Here is a 14,252-nt window from a genome sequence, read left to right on the forward strand (position 1 = left end):
GATCTCTCCTCCTTGGGGGTCAGCCTCCTTCCCTGCGGGCAAAACAATGTGAAACCGGTTTTTCAGGAGCTCGCGGGGGCCCCGCGCTGCAAAGAAGAGTCGGACAGGTAAGCAGTCCACCCGGGGAGGAGGGAAATAAAAATAACACCTGCACGGAGCGTCTCGCTCACGGCTTGCCGTGCGCTGCCGAGATTCGAAAGGCGCCGCGCTGTTTTCTACTGCCAAAGCGTCACGCGGCGGGGCGCTGCTTGTCTCTCCCGCCATTTTGACGTCACAAACCACGTGTGAGAAAGAAGGCGAAGCGCTACGGCGCTACCACCGAATCCGCGGGCCGGCACGCCGGAGAGAGAGGCACGTGGAGGAACCTCTTGGAAATTTTGCGGAAAGGGAAACAGCGGAGAGGGCGAAAAACGCGGCAACGTGACATCGCGTACGAGCCTTGTACGAGCCACGAGCGCACGGCTGGCTGGGCTACCTCGCAAGTGTTCTCCCTTGTGCGCGTGTCGCGTGCTCCCGTCCGACGGCGCTGCGTCCCTGTATCGCGCTCACGGAACGTTTGTGTGTGCTACGCGTCCTTTTGAAGAAGAAGGCGAGACTTATTCTTCCAACAAGTGCCCGAATTCTTACCGGCGCGCCGGTCGATTTTAATTCGTTGTGCTGTTTCTAAGAGGATTGTCCGTGTCGTAGTGCCACCTCCCAAGCTACCTGATCGGAACTGCTGCACCTGCTCGGTGAGCGTCTGCGGGAACTGCTCTCGACGGGCTTAGGACGGCGCGTTCTCTGCTTGTCAATTGTGCCGTTGGCTCGTTCTGAACTGAAATTGCCGCGATGGACCTCCGTGCCTCTGGATACGTGTTTCCTTGGGACACGCCGCACTGCTTTCACCCAGCGACAGCCTCAGGTAAGCTGCTCGTGGTGCACGAAATAATTGACGTAGACTTGACGATACCAGCGAGAACTATGACATAGCAATTTGCTAGAAATATTTTTGTTGTCTAAATGAAAAAAGAAGGCGTCAACTCTCCCTAATCGTCGTCCCAGCAGAATCCATGTTGCACCTCGAAGTAGTAAAGCATGAGCACGAGTGGACCCACTTCACTCAAATTGCGCCAACCGCGGGATATCATTTCTGTTATCGCAAACGTGGAGGAACCTTTAACTCGAGACGGAAAAGCCTCATTTCGTCTTGCGTTTGACTTCTTCCGCGTTTTGCGCCTCTGCACCTGTACACCGCTCATCGTTTTCCGAGTGCGGTCGTTCGTGTTGTTTTCCGCGGGCAACTGTCCAAGTTTCACAGTTCCGACGAAAACCTTATGTGGAGAGCGAACTCTTGTTTTTAATTAAACGGGTGTGGAACGGAGCTTCTTATTTCTTCGTCAGCTTGCTTCACTTGCTTCTCACATGGCCGTTCTCATCCTCCTTAATTGTACCTGGCATGCGTGGTGCCGCAGTGTTCACATAAATCTTCATTGTTTCGTCTACAGTTGTACAGCCGAAGCCAAACTCACATTGGCAGGTGATAACGGCATTGCCGTCCGGGGCTAGATGCTTCTCCAAGCCCGCGGGCGGCTTCTTGCCGCCGTGATGCCTACCTGTCCGGAAACCGGTTTCTGGCCCCGTGGTGGGGGAAGCCGCGCTCCGTCTGGGGTGGCATTTGACGGGCGGCCCGCGCTGTTTTTCGGCGCTTCCTATTTTCTTTTTAGGTCTGTGTTTGCTCGTTTTCTAGATGCCTTGCTGTCAGGGTGCTAGAGCTCGTTCTTAAGGCTAGCCTCTCGGCGTTCATAATTAAGCCGCCGTGGTAACGGCACTCAGTACCATCCAATATCAAGGTACCGAATCCAAATCCCTGTCGAGATGCTTGGTGTTCATTGGTTGATTACCGGAAGGTAAAATGAGTGCAATGCTTGATCACAAACAAATGAAAGATTGATCAAAATGTTTGCCCTTTCTTGCGTTGTTTCCGCTGTGCTTCTATCCAGTTTAATTTACTGATTGTCCTTATCGCTGCTGCTGGGGCAGCAGTGTGTCACAGAGAGATGACAACTGTCTCTCCAGAGATACAATACTGTGTAAATTATAACGTGCGCATTGCACCCTTTCCAGTGTACTCTCATGTGCACGTGCTTCCTTGGCCGGTTTATGACAAATGCTTTCCCGTCACCAGAGCTTACACGCACTTAGCAGGGAAACGAACCGGTGTTTCACGTCAGCGGGAAAAAAAAATGAGTTGCACTGTAAAAGCGGTAGTTGCAAATTGGGACAAAAAATGCGCATCGAAAGGTGTAAAACTTTCCGGTGTACTCCTTTGCAGTGCACTTCGCGTGAGCATTACCGAGAATCTCTGTATTGCTACCAATCTCTGTATTACCTTGACGTTCTGCCTCAGACATAGTCCGATGAAGTCTTGCTTTAGGTGAAACGTCTTTACCGAGTTTATATATTTTCGCGCTTAATCGGAACAATGGCACTGCGCGAGCGAAATGTGCAACTTCTACAGGTGGCAGTTTGAACGGAATGGAAAAGAAAGTGAGAGCGCTTTTTGCACATAATTATTTCAGAGTGCGAATTAGTTTTCCCCAAAGATAGTGAGCTTATACATATACCGTGTTTCCTTTTTCAGCTGGAACATACTTCTAAAAACAAAAAAAGAAGCGTCTGTGAAAGATAGCGCTGTTCAGCTTTTTCAAGTGAATTGCTGTCAGAGACGGCAATTACCCACCTCAAAAATCGCAGTGTCCGGGTAGCTAATTAGAAAAGGTTCACTAATTACCTTTATTCACTGCAGGACACATGCTGAGATTTAAACCACGCTGTACAGCGAAGTGACGTCTGCTTCACAAGTATCCAAAGCAACAGTTTCGAGATATCCGTTCTTGAAATGTGCTACAAAATACATCGGCGTTCCACTTATTATCGACCCGAACTGTTGTAAAGAAGATACGCTTCGTAGCACACTTCGAGGTCGGGCATCTCAAATTTAATTATAGTTTTTGATTTTTGGTAAGCAGACATGACTTCACCACTGCTCAATTGCGCGACTTGAAGATGTGTCCAACATTGAGTATTTTAATCTGGACACTGTGATTTCTCGAGCACGTAATTTACACCTATTCCAGAAATTCGCATGTTCAGCAGTGAAGAAGTCATGTCTAGTTACCAGAAATTCGAACCAGCGCTATCTTCTAAAGGCGACTAAAAAATAAAAATAAATGTCTGTTCAGAAAAGCAGTAAACGCAGGTGGTATCTATGTATTCGTGGAGCGATCGCCGTGTTGCCGTGGGCCTAGTGTCCAGGGAGCGAGAACCTCGGCCTTGCTGCCGACACATCTGAGCAGGCGCGTGAACCCATAGCTGCTGCTCAGACATCGCAGCATTATTTGTAGTGAGTGACGTCGAAGGAGTAATCGCTCTCTCGGAGCGCGGCCGGTGTCCCCCCGTCGGGAGCAGCAGGTGGCCCGCGCGCGCGTTGCTGCCAGCAGCTGCGTCGCCTGCTGCATTGTGTTTCCATTGGCGTCATGGACGAGTAGTAGTTGGCCGGCCCTTTACCGCCGGTGACTCACGACCTGCTGCACACACGGGAGCTGCGCGCACGTATAGCCGATAGCAACGCGCAGATGCTGCCATGGAAACGCGTTGCGGCGCGGCGGCGCAACCTTGGCGATGATTTCATTCCGGATTTATTCAAGGCGTTATGTCAGCAGCGCAAATTGTTTCTGGCGGCCGACTTCGTCATAGCAGGAAGCCTCCTCGCGTAAATTAGCGCACCTTAATTACCGGCGCCGTGTCGGCCTTTTAAGCAGTGTCTATTCTTTCCATTCTTCCCATTCTTCACTCGCACGCTCCTTCCATTCAAGTGTGACGCACACGGAGAGCTCAGGGGCCATATTTTCTAGCTTATACATTTCATTTTACCATCGCCCACGGTGCCAAGCCGGCGACGTTGGAGCCAAGGGCTCAAAGCATAGAAATATTGAATTAGTCGTTCCAGCCCCAGACGCTGCGACATGTGCCACAGACGATTCCGGGATGAGTTCCACTGCAAATGTGAATTTCCGCTCTGTCTGCTGTGTCCCGTAAACTTTAGTGGCTGACTGTGCATTCGAGCAGGAGGCGCAGCCTGTTCAAGGCACGCAGCCGCCTATTTTAACGATTCAGACGTACCGTTTCTAAGAACATTAATTGCGCTCTGCGCCGCCTTCATAGCCTCCTTCCCCTCCGCGCTTTGCGGGGAATGTCCCTCGTTGGTCACGCATCTGCGCTTGCCTGTTAGTTTCATACCACGCCGAGATTCTGTCAGCTCGCAGAACAACGCCTGTCGCCGGTTGTTTTCTATGCGGCCGGGCATTCATCGGAAACCCGGTCTCTCGAAGGTGCCCGTGGCACCTGTCGCGTTTGTGTAACCCAGTCCAGTGGATGGACACCCAACGCGGGCCGGAACAATGGGCCGATGTATGCGCGGCTATGCGAGACGTGCGCGCGCACCTGCCGACCAAGTCGACGCGTTCGCAGACGCAACAGTGACGTCGCAGCTACGCGACACCGTCGGCTGTCGCGTCTCTGACGGACTGTGACGCACTTGCCCTGCAGACTACACTGCGTGCTATTGGACGCCGTGTTTTTATCAGTCGCTTGTCTGCCTCCCGGCCGTGGTTATACGCGACTCTGGCGGAGCGCGCGCCAACAATCGCCTGTCACATGATCTCGACTGGTGGCGGACTGGTATTGCTTCACCTCTGTGGGACGGCGACGCCTGCGGGCGAATTCGCGAGGAATCACGACTGTACCGTTTTGCGCTGCCGAAGCCTCTTTAAAACATTCTCATTATTACTCCTTTTTGTTCCATACGACGTCAAGGCTTCTTGTTTTCTGGTGCATCATGGCGGGACTTGGCGTCTCTCAATTCAGAAGCCGATGATGTCGCTAATTTGTCACGAAGCTTATCAGCCATACAGGGACATGAAAATACTTAAGGCTGTGTTTCAGTGCGCCGACTAATGAAAGCCGCTGTTATCGTTGGCTGTATTATAGTCACGACCCGTCATATTAGACCGCGGTTGATTTATCAGTTACACTGCGCCAAGGAATCTTGCCGCGTGGTTACTCTATAAGGCGCTCGTGGCGTTGCAACATTTGTACTCACCTTCGGACATTTTTGCAGGACAAACTATTATATACGTGCACACTATCCTACGAAAGCGATTGTAGTAAACAACAATTAGACAGCAACAAGATTTAAAAAATGTAACCCCCCCCCCTTTCTTTTTATTTTCCCGCGCACAAAGGAGTTCACAGTATTTTGTGTATCCTTTATTGCGAGCACAGACTTTTTCCGACCCACTGACACCAATTGTTGGAGCTACAATTTTTGTTATTCGCCGTACTTCTTTTTCGTGTGCGAAGAGCTGCGGGAGAAGGAAGAGGCGTTGTCAGAAGCGCGTCTAAATGGAGCCAGGCTGGCGAGAAAGGAATTCCAGTGACTCGTTCTTGCTGCACGCTCTGGCAGCACGTCGTCCACCGTGTATGCAGTCGTCAACCGGCTGAAAGTCGTGAACTGCACATGAGAAACGAGAACGGAGGGCTGTGGCCCACTGACGGCTTTACTGGCGTCTACTCTGCTAAACTTGTCCGCACCCCGGCCCTTCAAGCCCTCGAATAGCGCGCGGTCGCTGCAGCGGGAGGCCTTGCTTCACACGACTACGCCTGTTCACGTGCCTTCCTTGGCATCTTCAGACAACGCTCACGATATTGTCAAAGTCTACGAACTAACGAGGAGGACGCGGGAACGGCAGGGCACAAACTTTGGGTAAACGCCGTAGCTGACGCGTTTGGTAAATGTGCTAATTCATCGAAAGGTCTCCCGAAGAATACGCATTTTCTGAACGCTCCCTGGCCAGCACTGCATGCGCTCTCGTGCTAACTAGTGTCCCTGTATGTATATGCTCGCATATACAGAGACACTATTGCTGACGCACAGCCCGTCGTTTGGCAAAATGAAATGAGCCACTATCGTCATATGATCGTTATACATGCATCCTGCAGCTGCATTATTTTATTCGCTACCACCGCAGTAAAAGAAAGATGGATAATAATCAGAGTAAATGATGAGCGTAATATTTCCAGGGCATTAATTGCGCTGCGCTGCATTAGGCGCACATTTCGCTCGGCCGGACCACGTTCGGAATCGTTAAACTCGAGCGACAGTTGCTCGGAAGAGGGAAAGCAAAGCGTTGGTATCTCAGCGTGAGACAACAATGGAGCAGCAGGCCGGATTTGTTTGCGAGTTTCGCTTATCGAGCTATAGAGTAGCGCGTTTCAGCAATAATCACTTGCAGCTTCGAGTGCGCGCGCTCGAACATAACATTCAGTATTGAGTTTTGGAGGCCCTTTTAGTGGAAATACAAGTAGTTATTGCTTCTCAAGCTAGGTTGGTAAATCTTCCTCCTCTAGTGACACCGGCACATATCACTGGAAGCTGCTCGCGTCTGACCGTGAGCTTAGCAGGCTTCCGTTGTCACATCTGATGTCACTCGAGAGGGATCTCCGTTAGTTTGTCGCTTCTAGCGGAGCGTTTGTCATGCAAAGCGTATACGTCGGTCCCTCATCCCTTCCCACGTTTCTAGTGAGTGTGTGAGTGTAGTATAAACCCCGTGCAAGCGATCTTGCACGCGACAGCGACAAGCGACGCGATGGAGATGACTGTCGCGTTCGCTCGTCGCCAACAAGTCGTACCCCATGCGAGCGACGACTTCGAGTGACGTCTCCCCAGTGTTGCTGGTATGAGGGCAGCAATATAGGCGCCGAAACTAGCGTGACGCTTGCTTTATTAACTTAAGTTGATGTGTTTTACTGTAAAAAGCAGCATAAGATATTTCTGAAGGTCTTCCAGTAGGTTCTTATCTTTGCATGTATAAAAATTCAATCGTTTGCTCGTTCCGTGCGACAATCGGAAATACTTGAGTTATGTACATCCAGTTCCGGCTTCGCGCTATTGGCTAGTCGCTCATAGCACTTCCGGGCGACGAGCGACGAATTCTAGATTTGCAGAACCGAGCGATCTGTTCACGCGACGGCCCGATCCGTCGCTCGAAGCCGTCGCTCGTCGCTGTCGCGCACAAGATCGCGCTTATGGGGTTTAGGCTTGTTCGTGATATACGTCGTATTTGTTCCGAGAAGCGAATGCCGAGCCGAGCAAGTACATCAAAAATGTCGAACCTGCCCCGTTTTTTTTACCCCCCCCCCATCTTCCGTGAGGGCATAGATAAGACACGCGCTGTGGTTCGCCCGAAAGCGCTAATTTATGGAAGCGCCTGCGGAGCCGCAAAAAGGAGGAGGCGACGACCACTTCGTGACGTCCCCGGGGCCGAGCTCGTCACCCGTGGGGCCACGAAGGGGGCCACGCCGTCGAGCGATTTCGGAGCATTACGTCCCGCCGCGGGCTGGAATTCGGCCGTAGCAGCGCGCCGGCGGCGGGATAAAGGGACGACGGAGGGGGGGGGGGGCAGGGGTAGTCTCCGTTCCGTGCACGACGCGCGGCGGGGCATCCTGCGGGCTCAGCGTCCTCTGTGATTCTGACGGACGCGTGCCAAGTTGTAAAGGCTCGCAGCTTCCTATATCGAAGGCTCGAGATTGAAGATCCAACAGGTGCCGGAGTCACCTTGTGATGAAGTGGCGTCCGAAGCTGTTGTATGCTTGGAGCGGTCACAATCCGCTCGGGGCCTCTCCCACCATGAGCAAATTTGGGCCGATGCTTCACACGATCGTTGCTGCTTTACTATAGGTTAGTCTATACCTACCTCATTCGCATTGGTCCTTCTGTAATATGGACTCGCCGGGAATGCGAATTCGACTTGTGCGACCTTCTTCATGTCGCCTCGTCCTGTACCTATGCGGTTGAGTAGCTCTGGTGGATGGATGTGCAGCCGTACACGGAGAGCTCTTTGTAGGAGCTGCCTCTGAAGGCGAATTTGGCGCCGTCACATGCATGCTGCGTAGGACATCGCTTCGACCCTAAGCACAGAAGTGTAACATATACGTGTCTGCGCCGGCGTTTCGCGTGTCTTTACGTAGAAGGCAAGACATTTTGCTGTTCACGTGCAAGGTTTCTCTTCCGGCAGTTGCTTTATCAGGCCGCCATTGAGAGATTACTCGGGATTGGAGTGCTGCTTTCGGTCAGCGAGTCCGCTACCGCATCACTCCCAAACCCCATGCAGAAAAGCCCAAGGTTGCGTACGGACTGTTTGCTGGTACATTTTGCAAGAAGCTGTGAGTCAAAATTTATCTTCAAGTCAAAGATGCAGATGTTGATTACCGTATGCAAAAAAAAAAAAGAAAGACCAACCAACAACCATTCGGTCTGACATAAAAGCAAGCAACAAAAATGGCCATCAGCAAGATTGCAGAAAAATAAAAAGAAGAAAGAAGAGGAAGAAGGAAGAGATGCATCGATGAGAGGACAAAAAAAAAATGCGTAATGAACAGTACGCTATAAGCAGCACAACAACAACAACAAAAAAAAAGCAAGTTTATTGTAAGTTTTCAAAATTACAAGTAAATAAGCTGTTGGTTCAAGAGGGTTGCAATGTGGGCTTGTTGGTAATGCATCTTCAAGGGCTGTACCATAGCGTGATTAAAAGACGGGATTAAAGAATACACACAGGTACACACACAGCGCCGCCAACATCCAAGAATGTTTATTATCGAAAACCAGGTCGTACTTATACACTCAGCCAACATGAGTCACAGCCACGTGAACAGATAAACAATCAGAGCGAAACATTTTTGTAAGCGATATGTTAAGCCAGGCGCAAAAATTTCAGTTCTTTTTCAGAGAGAGCCAATGACGGTTTGCTGATACGTGAATCCCCGAGGGCATCGATGTGCTCGGCTTCTATTATAAGTCTAGTGAGTTCGCACTTATTTCTACCAGTGATGGTTGTTGAGTCAACAATTATTAGAAATGGTGTTGAATCATTAGGATCAGCCATTGTGTTCAATCAACAACCATTACTGGTAGAAATAAGTGCGAACTCACTAGACTTATAATAGAAGCCGAGCACATCGATGCCCTAGGGGATTCACGTATCAGCAAACCGTCATTGGCTCTCTCTGAAAAAGAACTGAAATTTTTGCGCATGGCTTAACATATCGCTTATAAAAATGTTTCGCTCTGATTGTTTATCTATTCACGTGGCTGTGACTCATGTTGGCTGAGTGTATAAGTACGACCTCGTTTTCGATAATAAACATTATTGGAAGTTGGCGGCGCTGTGTGTGTACCTGTGTGTCTTCTTTTGTTCCGTCTTTTAATTGCGCTACCGTACACCCCATGAAGTTGGTTCAAATTGCAAGAAAAAAAGAAAAGAAAAGAGGACCGGATTGTTTCGATCCAGTATACTTAATTTGTCTGCGGGTATTCGAAATGGCCCGAGCTGAGAGCTTCGCTCCGATACGGTCTGCGATGTGGATGCGTACCTTCATGACGAACGAACGGGTGCAGGGTTAGCGGGCAATGACGCTGCCGTCCAGTCGGCATCGGACACTGCGATGACGACCTCCTTGGAGGCGGCTCACGGCTCACTCGGTCGGGACGAGAGCGGGTCACGCGGCAGTCGTCTCCACGGCAGAGAGGCGCGCGCGTGTTCTCTTCTCGGGCTTGTGCCTATTTTTGCCGACATTGTACCACTCACGGGCTCCCGCGTTGTCGCGTTCCTTTCTTTATCATCATTATTTTCTTTCATCCTTACCACCTTGCTTCCTGGGGTTATCATTGCGCATGAGAAAATTCCCGAGCCACTCACGATCTGCAGGACTTCATTAAAGTTTACCATACCATACCATACTGCGTTGCCTTTCAAGAGGTATATTCTTACTTTTCCACTGATTGCGCTCGGCAGCAGTGCCCGATATTTCCTCAGTATTAAACCGAGCGTCGAACCGGCCATATTCTGTCTGCCGAGAGAGAGAGAGAGAGAGGAAACAAAAAGATAGGAAAAAGAAAAAGCAGGGCAGGACGAAATGTTGAATCTACAAACAGGAATTTGATGCACAAGCCAAGTTTCTTACTTTTTTCTTCTTTCGTGGACAAGAATTTACCAGAAACTTGGTACGCAATCCGTTGTTGAGTCATCGGAGTCATAGCCGCGGTACGGCCCCAATGCACGACACGCACAAAGGGACTGAAGGCGCTCTCTCGCATCTGCGCGCTTTTCAAGGAAGACCCCTCGATCCTGCGGGAAAATAAGGGCGCTTGACAAAAGTGACGGCATTGTCGCCGCCGGGCCTTTCGACCTCCGTCCCGCGTTCCTTTTATAAATTTGGCTGCTCCTATAGTCGAAGGCACATTCGATGGCATGCGAAGGGTGCTTGAGCATTTTCATATACTTCTCCGTCGTTTTTTTTTTTCATTTTTGTTTTCTATCGGAATCAGCCGCAGTTCACCCGAATTGTCGCGACGCACCCGTTGTGTTGCGCACGCCACCGACGTGTGAACCGCCATGATGGAGCGTCGGGTCTCGATGGTGCGAACTGCGCGAGCCAAGGCTGCACATTCCTTTGGCCGCGAAAGATGCTGTGGAGCGCGGTCCGATAGGAATGCGCAGTTCTGACGCGCCCGGGGGCGGCCGCCGTGTGCGTGCGCCCGGTCGCGCGACCGCGTGCGGCGGGGCGTTGCCGTCGTCGCAAGACGGCCTCTGGCGGCATCCGCGCGGCGGCGTGGACGCGCTGCAAGGCGAATCTTCCTCGTTTTACGGGCAGCGAGAGGAACAAACGACGCGGCGAGGAGAAGCGATCGACGAGGCTGGCGATTTCCGCGAAGAGAACCAGTTCCGGAGAACCGTTGCGAAATGACGCGGGCGGCCACGCCGAATCGCTCGGGAGGAGGAGGCCAGTCTGGCCACGAGCACCGTCTCCGGCCCGTGCCACCGGTGGGGTCACCTCGGCGACCTCAAGCGGCCCCAGAGGGCCTTCTTTCGCGACCCGACCGCGAAGTCGTGGCGCCCTGCCGATTCCGACCGTTAGGGGAAAACGATGGACACACTCGGCTGGACGATGACTATTTTTTTTACTCACCTACTGCACGCGCGGCGTTGAAACGGAGTGCGAACAAGTTATTGTAGCTCCGGTCAAATCAGAATGGTGAGGCAAGGCCGACAGCGTCGACGTACCGTCACAGACACTGCTTGTTCGAAGATACAAAAGACATGTTATGACTATATGACCTGGCCACAGAAGCGACAGTGCTGTGGCTGCAGTATAGTATGAATAGCACTACTAGTAGTACTAGTAGTACTATCGTATGATTATTGGGAGACGCGAGGAAGACGCAGGCCCTCTCTCAGTGATCTCTCATCAGGTCTATCTTGCCACCAGCCAACTCTTTCACGTGCCCGCAACTTCCCTAATACTAGGGTTATTGTATAGGCTCCCTTTAGGCTCCCTAAAGTGAGCCTACACAGTAACTCAATGCTAATCCTATCCCAGCCGCCCAATTATCTGTAGTCCTGCACAGCAACTCCTTTCCCTTTGTAACCCATTCCTACTCTACTATAAATAGACCCCCACGATTATCTGTTCTATGTTGTCCCCCAAGTTTCAGCCCCGTAATTAGTACTCGTAGACTATGATGATTGTATACTTCTCTTCTAAAGGCTAACGGTAAAATCCCGTCCCTGACTTGACAGTAGATGCCAAATGAAAGTGGATGAAAAAACAACTTTCCACAGGTGGGGACCGAACCCACATGCGAAGGTTGTGGGTTCGGTCCCCACCTGCGGCAAGTTGTTTTTTCATCCACTTGCATTTCCATTAATTTATCGTTTGTTTATTTCATTTATTAAGCACAAGTAATTTCCCGTATGTTGTCCTTGGGGTCAGTGTTTGTTGGCTTCTTATGGCATTTGTGTTTCGTAATGCGTTGATCATAGTGTTTACGGCTCGGTTGTGAGTGAGTGAGTGAAAGAACTTTATTCGGTGCAGACTCGGTTGTGCACTGTAGTTACCAAGTGACACACCGGGGCTGCACATTTTATTTAATTAAAGACAGTGAAACATTTTTGAACCTATTGCGAAGTCGGAGAGAGACTGTTGCGCGCGCAGAGGCTCTGCTGCGAGAGAGAAACGACGTCACTATCGGCGTAGTCAATGGCGCGCCGCACCTTGTGCCAGAGGGTTTCTGTGGTCGGACCGCGAGCGTTTCGCCCAGGCATATGCAGCTTCGCTGTAAACGAATTTCTTTAATTATGTCATCATGATAGTGTCTTAACCCCGTCCCCCTCTGTGTCCCTTCCCTGCAATAATACGTACATTTCTATGCCGACTCAACGATAAATTTGTCCGTCCGTCCGTCACGTAAGACGAATGCTCATACCCCCGCAGTAGGGTTTCTGTGGTCGGACCACGAGCGTTTCGCCTAGGCAAATACAGCTTCGCTGTAAAATATTTGTGAATTCGGCCCCTGTTTCCTCTTTGGCGTATTGAATATCATCCGAGCTACTTTCTGCGTAAGCGCGGCCTCGCTATTGTGTATGAAATGTGACTGGGCAGCGTTTCTAACCATCAATCTGGAATGGGATTTCACAGTCAGGCTGTGCGCGTGTGCTAAGCAGAAAATGTATCCGACGCGATCGTATCTTAAGCAGAGCGCGTTCAGTTGAGCTGGAGACGCACTTCTACGCATTTAGAAGGGGCATCGAGTGCACGGATGTCGATAGAGCAGGATGAACCGCACCGCTTTCATTGGTCGAATGAAATTGTGCAGACCGCGTTTGTGTTGCCCCCCTGAGGACGCACAGGGGCATTGGGTAGCGACCGAGTGCCTTCCCTGCCCGAATGTGTGCACACGAGGGCGAACGCCTCCTGTAAAGCCGGTGCTTCTCAAGCAGCTAGCGCATGCATGCACCGCTTTGTGACGGTTTCACAGCGACCTGGAGGCGGAAGACGCGCGTAATTGGTGGCCGCCTGCTGCGCTGTCGTACTTCCTTCCGCATGCGCGGTCATAATTAATGCTTGCGCAGGAAAGTTCACAGCCGTTCTCATCTTTCACCGATCTCGGCCGACCCTATATCGGCAATTGCTGCCGTCTCGAAGATCAACCCGCAATGATAATTTATCTCTTGGGGGTTTTGTGAAACGAGGCCGGGCGCAGCTACGGGCGGTCGACAATGGCGGAAGCATCGGGCAGCGAAAGGGGCTGCACAGGAGGAGGAGGAGGCACCCGGGACCCGGCGAGCCGAACAATGGTTTCTCTCCCCATGGGTGCAAAGTGAAGAGCTAACGGCGGCTTCCCGCCGGCGGCAATATACGGCGCGCTTTGTTTGAGACGTACTTCGACTAATAATGACTGACACGACCCACGTCTCGTGCCCGAGACCAAGGCACGCAAGCTTGCAAATGAAATCTGCGGCTGTAGCGAACGAGAACTCGCGGAGGCTCGACAAAACGCAGAGCAGCTGGGAAACACGAAAACAAACTGCCAAGCATTAACCATCGTTGCATATTGCGGGCACCAGGACGCGCGACGTTCTCATTTTGGACGCGGAAAGCTTCTCTGGTTTACCAGACGCGCCGAGAGCCGGCGTGGACTGTATACCGCGGCTGTCCACCGCCTCGGCGAACAGAGAGGGCTGACGATGGCGCGTTTGTCAACACGCAAGCAACTCCGCTTGGCTCTGTAGGAACAGTACGCATATTGCGCACGCTTCAGGGTCCGCGGGGTCAGCGATTGTTGAGTTGCTGACTGCGCAACACGCGCGAGGATCGAGGACGCACGGCTCTGGTGGCGAGCGGACGAATGAATGTGCGCCTTCCGTGGTCACGAGGTGGTCTTGCTGCTGGCGGTCGCCCCAGAGCGACGCGAGCTCTCGCAGCCTTTCCATTGCGCGCCCAGAAGAATAAAAAAAAAGAATACGTAAAGAGACCACAAAGTATCCCCATAAGGTTTCTAGGCGTCACTCTGTCGCCGCTATATCGTAATGATTAACTGTTGCGTATTGGAAAATGGGGTTAGTTGGAAGAACGCTCCGTGATATTTCCTGGTTCTACAGTAAAATAAGGATAAGTCACTAAAATCAGAGAGCTCAAATGGCAAATATTTCCGTTAACAATTTCCTGGACCACTCAGCCCGTAACCAGAGAGCTGATATCGGGCCGTATGTGGATCTCTTCTTGTCCTCACCCTGCACAGCTGTGGAGCGTCAGCAGCAGCACACGAGCTCCGCAGCACAGTCCAGCATCAGCTTTACGCGCGCAGTGGCCCG

General features: G+C 51.5%; 1 protein-coding gene across 1 annotated transcript in view; it reads left to right on the top strand.

Annotated features, from left to right (window-relative positions):
- The first annotated feature begins 417 nt into the window (after positions 1 to 417).
- The window catches only part of ec (ubiquitin specific peptidase echinus), a 77,555-nt gene continuing 63,720 nt past the window's right edge, over positions 418 to 14,252 (top strand). The window contains exon 1 of the mRNA XM_050196215.3: positions 418 to 901. The gene's annotated coding sequence lies outside the window, so the exon portion shown is untranslated. The remainder of the gene's footprint in view (positions 902 to 14,252) is intronic.

The sequence above is a fragment of the Dermacentor andersoni genome, chromosome 1, assembly GCF_023375885.2.
Source record: "Dermacentor andersoni chromosome 1, qqDerAnde1_hic_scaffold, whole genome shotgun sequence".
In the NCBI taxonomy this organism is placed as follows: domain Eukaryota; kingdom Metazoa; phylum Arthropoda; class Arachnida; order Ixodida; family Ixodidae; genus Dermacentor; species Dermacentor andersoni.